Genomic DNA, 7,302 nt, shown 5'->3' with positions numbered 1-7,302 from the left:
GGCTTGTTGGGGTTGTTTGTGACCTTGTGGTAGAAGGTACAAAGGCCCTTGACAAGGGTGGAACTTGATGATCGTTGTGGAGGATTGGGGCATGCTTTAGCCACATGAAGGATTGGCTAAGTGCCCGGCATGACTCATGGACAGGTTGAGGAGGGCACACACTCGTGATGTTTTGGGTGGACTTGTCATGGCCGAGACTAAGAGAAAGTCTTGATGGACACTTTGGTGGAGGAGCTATGATGAAGGAACTCATGACATGATGATGATGAGATGGTTGGGTGACCAAGTTCACTAGACCGAAAGTTGAAGACTTGGATGGGATGGTCAGATGTTGTGATGTGTCTACTTGGTTGGACTACATGGGCAACTTAGTCATGGACATCAGGTTGGAGACTTGAAGACATGGAGCATGGCAGACCTATGCAAGGACATTGTGTGGAAGCACTTGTAGAGATGTCAAGGGACATCCAAAGAGGAGTGCTAGGGCAGGAATGTTATGCAGGAGGACTTGCTAGTGTGACATGGGGACTTGAGGATGGCACATTGCAAATGATGAAGAGGACTTCATGGACCTGAATGGGGCACATCAAGAGTTGATAAGATTGGAGACTTGAGGATGGCACATTACAGATGATGAAGAGGACTTTATGGACCTGAATGGGGCACATCAAGAGTTGATTACTTGGATGGAGTTGTGAGCAGCTATGGAGCATTCCTACTACATGGGGAGTTGAGGCATATTGTATGCTTGCTGAGGTGTTGGTTGGAGATGGCTCATGGAGCTCATGATCACATGAGATTCTTGTGACTTTTAGGGACTTCATATACGGTGGACTTAGAAGATCTAATGCATTGAGGAGCTGAGGTCAGGTGACTTGATGTGGAGGATCGATGAGGCACTTTGAAGTGATGAAGTTACAATGATGATGATGATGCAGGGATGGCTTGGCATCAAGCATCATGACATGTTGCAGATGAGATGGATGGAGTTTCCATGGACCTGAGCATGGATTATGGAGATACACACTTTGGTATGGTGAGCTTGGTGGTAGTGGTCACTAGGCCGGAACATAGTGGAGAAAGAGTCTCTACATATGTTGCAGAGATGTTTGCCTTGTGTGGAAAGGTCGACATCGTGGATGATGATGATCTTAGAGGAGAGCTACCGGGATGGTATGTTGTCGAGGACGACAACGATTTTAGGTGGAGGAGGATGTAGGGTCCTCGGATACGGGCGCGTTCAGGCGCCGGGCGGAGTCACCGTGCACGGGCGCACGGGCGGGCACGGGCGCAAGGGCGGCCGCGGGCGACCGGCGGGCGGGTCTGCACGACAGGTGAGCGAGGCTGCACGGCGGGCAGGCGAGGCTGCACGGCGGGAGGGTCTGCACGACGGGTGGGTGAGCGCACACTGGCGGGTGAGCGCACACGGATATGCGATGATCATACAAGTTAGTTGCGACGATAAGGGCGACACTTAGAATTCGACTAAGTGTTGGAGCGAAGTTTATACTTGTGCGTAAAGGTTAGCTTACAATGGTAAAGCTGACTTGTCAATGAAGCTTTGTGGGTGTGTTATGAGTAATGGTGGGGTCGGCCAAGGGGTTGACACCCCCATGTAAACTAACGTGAGTTCCATATAAGTGTAAAGAGCATGAGCTCATTTCAACATAAGACATTCGCTCTGATCTCTTCGCATAAGACAAAGGATAAGTGCGTAGTTAGGAGGGGACTGCGCATACCTCATGCGCATTGTTCCAAGGGGATTGCACGCTTAGGTGGAGTCTTGAAATAAGTGCGAAGGTTGGGCTAGTGTGCCGGGTTGAGGAGGTTATAGTGTACGGTTATGCAGGACTTGGCAAAGGGTCTTGGGTGGCTCGGGTGAGCAGTTCCCTTCGTGCAAGGGTGCAGAACATGTTGTAAAAGGTAGGTGGCCTGTCTTTTGTAAAAATTGGTTAAGTGTGAGACTTGGTTCAGCCAAGACACACTTGTTGTAAAATCTGATATTCTTGATATAATAAAATTGTTGGGCAGACTGTTCGGGAGTTGCCCCTCCCTTTATACTTGTTTGCAATTGTTGATGTTCTTGGTTTATTGTACATGGTTAATAATTGAGAATGGTCTTCACTAAATTATAAAGGATAATGCTTTATTCGGTCATAAGAACATAAGCTAAGTATGTTCATGTTGAAGTAGGCGTAGTCCACGGGTGTTAGTATTGTTAAAAAGAAAGTGCGCGGTGCTGCCGCACCTCACTACAACTGGTTGGAAGATCACCGTAGGTGTAGGGGCATGACACTCCTCCTCCCCTTCCATCCCTCCCTCCCTGTCTCACTCTTCCCCATCCGCCTCTCCTCCTCCTCCTCCACTTCTTCAACCTCCTCTCCCACTGCTTCCCCCTCCTCCCCTTCCTCTTACTCCTACCCCCCCGTCCCCCTCCTTTGCCTTCTTGTCTACCTATTTAGCCTCCTCCTCCTCCCCTTCCTCTTACTCCTTCCCCCCGGCTCCCCTCCTTTGCCTTCTTTTCTACCTATTTAACCTCCTCCCACATGTCCTCTTCCTCCTCCTCCTCCGCCTTTACCTGCTCCCCCACCTCCTCAGCCCCCCACCCCTCCTCCTCCACCTTCCCAACCTCCTCCACTTACTCCTTAACCTTTGCCTATTTCTCCTCATCCACGTCATCCCCTCGTCCTCCTCCTCATCCTCCAAAGAAACATATAAAAAGAAAAAATAATTACATAGCATTTCATTCTCTTTATTTATAGCACTTATAGATTTTTAGATTTCCTCCTTGTCCTCCTCCTCTTAAGAAAAGCATAAAAATAATATAATTACATATCATTTCATTCTCTTTACTTATAATACTACTTACCTATTTTCATATTTCTTTGCCATAATCATTCACATATCAATACATAAATATTAATCCAACAAACAATCTATATTAAAAAAAATACAATAACAATCTACATTAAAAAAAATACAATATAAATAATTAAGTAAGCAAAGAAGAATTTAAATAATAAAATTTATATAACTAATATCAAACGTTGTTGAGCTATAACAAACATAACTCAATGTTTATTAGTCAATATCCAAAACTATCTAAAATTAATATATTAATTATATAAAATCTTTGAAAACTAAAATAAAACAAAAACACAATTACCGAAGACATAAATTCTGGAGACCCCCGCATGTAAATAACGTTCAAACACGCTAAAACTTCAGAAGACGTAAGTACGATGGAACGCCACCACGCATCTTGTCAAAGGTAATTGCATATCCTATGGTTTGAAACTTTGATGTGGTCTCAAAGGTAATTGCAAATAGCTTTCTCTGTTCTCATTGTCTTCAATACCGTTGCTATTAAGATGTATTTCTAATCTAAAGGCCAATTAAGATAATTTACGTATAACGCTCTATTTCAACTAATTGATCACCACTATATGCACCTCTGAGCGCTTTGTTTCAACTAATCGATCACCATGATACCATAAAAGAATGGTGTTTCGAAATTGTAACCATTCAGCTTTTGTTAATGGATGGCGATGGATGAGGACTAACTGTGATTAGGGTGAGGCTAGATTAAAATCCATAATAAATTGCTAAAAATTTCAAATCTGTGAAGAAAAGTATAATAGGGCACTAAAAATATAAATAAATGCTATCAATAGTTAGAAGAAAAATAATTAGAAACAATACTTCGAAACAAGGGCTCAGCATTTCAGAAGGAATTATCCATAAATCCTATCCATCACAACCAAGAATTATGTGGAGAAGATGCCCTTCAAAGTTAGATGACCGTTGTTACAGGTGCTTTATCTTCTCGGGGATGAGTCTCGAATCACGTACAACGAGATTTATGTATATTTTTAGGCTTATGCTGTACAACAAGATTTAAGTTCGAATATTACGGACATATTTCGTTGAAGTTTATTTGTGAAAAAACATTTATAAACGCACGCTCTACAGCAAAGGCAAAGGCAAATATTCTTTTGTAACAGACCAGATTTGATATTGACTTTTAATATATTAAAACAATAATTGGAAATGGAGCTCAATAATATTATATATCTTGTAATTAGTTATGAGAGTTAATATATTAATATATATTAGTTACGAGAGTTAATATATTAATATATGAGAGTTAATATACTAGTTATGGACCTTTAATATATTAGAATAATAATTTGAAATGTAGCATAATAATATTAGATATCTTTTGTAATTAAGTTGGAGGTTAGATGAGAGTTAAATTGTAATTAAGTTAAATTGATGGAAAAAATTGCGTAACCACTCAATCAACTGATGAAATACTTTGCTTGATGGAAACAAAAACAATTTTTTATTTCACAAGCAAAAAATAAGGTAGTTAAATGTGTATGAAACTAATAATAATTTAATTGGTGTTATTAATTGAACACCAATAGATAATAATCAAAGAGTTAATTAGATAAAAATACCATAAGAACTTAAAAACTGATTAAATATACTGAACATGTTTATGGAAAACGTGATAATGTTTCTGAAAACTATTATTTATAAAATATTGAATTTAGTTGACATGGCAAATTCGTGAAGCCATTGCTGAGAATCTATTCTATTGAATGAGAATTGAAGGTATTACATACTTGTATCACGAATTCTTCTGGTAAAAGATGTTGAAGGGCTTGCATTATATTGAAGTCTATTTAACTCATCGAAGAAATCAACATTATCATCCTCCTGCAACATAGGATGACATGAACATGATACCAAAAAATGAATACGTAGTTAAATCTGCATCTGCAACAAACACGTTGTTAAATTTACAATATTGAACAAACACATTGTTGAATTTACAATATTTTCAATAAAATTTGATATCATAACAGAACTTAAAATCATACCATATAAATGGAATTCAATTCCATCGACATAAACATGGCAGGAGTGTCGCGCACAGATCGACATACTCAAACAACAGACTTACTCAGACTCAAACCAACCACACAAACTTACAAATCTGAATATAGATAGATGATGGGAAAAATACTGCAAAATGATCAGAATTTCCCCACTTCCTTCGACTACTATATTCCCCGGGCTACCGGGTATATGTAGTTCTCACGATCTTCTGAACGTTTCATCGACTCCGAGTGTTCTAGGTTGTTTTATTGTTGGACATTCATGATTATGTTCTAACACGCGCCCATACATACCGGAATGTTATATGCTGACAAACGCTGCTTTTGTCAGAGAATATAACCAACTAATCTAAAACAAACGAAGCAGCCATTGTTCGAGTGGAATATGCCGCTTTATTAACAAATTAGAAAAATGGGGATATTTCAAATTTAAAAATCACGTGGCTAAGCAATAAATTCTAAATAATGTTTCAAATCACTTTTTGTTATTTATGACTTTCTATGTGATGTTTACATGAGTTTGCTTCAGACTATTTTTTAAAATTTGGTATGAGATGATGATGATGATGATGGTTAACGTCCATTGAGACCAAATTGGTCTATCGGACCTACAATCTTCTTAATTTTTACTTGTCTGGCTCCTCATCTTTCTTGGCGAGATTGGTGTTGTAGCTTTCTTTCTTTTCTCTACGGTCTTCCAACTTCCTTTGTCTTGCATCTCCTTCATCTCTTCTGGTTCTTGGGACATTGGTGTCTTAGCTTCGCGATCTATAGTCGGAGAAGTTTGGTTTAGGAGATCTGCTTTGTTGTTAAATGAAGATTTATTTTCTGCGGTATTCAAATCCTCATAACTGTTGATTTGTTGGGGCGGGCTTTCTCCTTGCTTGCTTTGAGAGTTGTTTCCTTCTTCCTTGATTTCTTGTGACTCAGAGTTTTCTCTAGAATATTCTTCTTTGATGACAGTGTAGTGTTCTTTTTGTGCTCCTTCCCACCATGTAGATCTGTGGTGGTTTTTTCTAGCAAAATTTTTCTCAGAGGCTTTTGGGCAATTTTTGGCTAGATGCCCCGTCTCAAAGCACGATCGACATCTGAAGAGGACACTTTCATAATCAAGCTTCTGGTTCCACACATAGTCTTTACTTGTTAGGTTTATTTCAGCTGGGAATCCGGCGCTGAAATCCATTTCCACACAGATGCGTGCATAGGTGGTTCTGGCATATTCCTCTGTTTCTGGGCACCTGCAGTAAAATTTCCCAATTGCATTTCCGATGGCTTTTAGCGAGGAGAGATTCCAGAGATGCAAGGGTAGGCTTGGCAATCTCACCCAAACTGGTGCTGAGGTTATCACTGCTGTAGAGGGATCGAATGATGGGTTCCATGGCTTCATGAATAGGCCTGATTTTTCCCAAAACCAAGGGCCGGAATCTAGAATACATTGTCTGCTTTCAGGATTTTCAAAATCTACTATAAAGAAACCTCTAGCACAGGGGTAGATATTAATTTCATCAGAAATGATAGGCTTCCATACCTCCGAGATCCAAGTGTGGAGTTCTATAAGCCGCGGCCAAAAACCATTGAACCGGCAAATTAGGGCACTTTCGGAGAACTTCAAAGCTTCATCGAGTGAGTCCTGGACCATTTGGATAGTGGGAGCTGGGGCTTCACTCACGATATGGGCAGGAGATTGCCCTCCAGAGGCGGATGAGCCACCAGTTATTTTTGCGAAGCTCGAAGCCATATTTTACGCAGATCTGCACCAGATCGAAAGCCAAACCGCAGATACTAACCGTATAAGCTTTCTAAGGATAGTTGCGGATATTTTAATTTGAAAACTATTTTCTTGTTATACAATTTGTATCACATTATTAAAAGAAAAAATATAACAACCATTAGTTTTTAAACACATCCAACGGTTAAATTTAGAAAATATTAATTATAGCCTTGAAAGTTTAGAAAAGAAAAACAATACAATTATATTTAAAATCAAGAAAATAATTTGCATTCTTGAATATTTCTATCAGTTTTAAGCAAAATCCAATTGTTGAATTTAAGAAATATTATTTAAATTTATTAAATATTTGAAATGCAAAAAGTTAAAAGCTAAATTTGAAGAGCAGATTCCTAACTGCATTCTCCAATGTTGCAGAAAAAAACATTTAAATTTAATATATATATATATATATATATATATATATATATATATATATATATATATATATATATCTTACAAAAAATTAAAGAAACCTTAGAGAGTTATTGGTCCAAAGAAAAAAAATGTGGATTGCTTGCATGAAAATGCACAAAGTTAATGCTTCAATTCAAAGGGTGAATCTCTATATAAGCAGCCTAAACCGTGGACATCCTCTTAAACTTTATCTACACAACATCTCAATGT

Source organism: Pinus tabuliformis, chromosome 1_1 (assembly GCF_031772625.1).
Source record: "Pinus tabuliformis cultivar Carrire ecotype Pingquan chromosome 1_1, CPIR1, whole genome shotgun sequence".
Taxonomy (NCBI): Eukaryota; Viridiplantae; Streptophyta; class Pinopsida; order Pinales; family Pinaceae; genus Pinus; species Pinus tabuliformis.
This window is presented reverse-complemented; position numbering follows the sequence as displayed.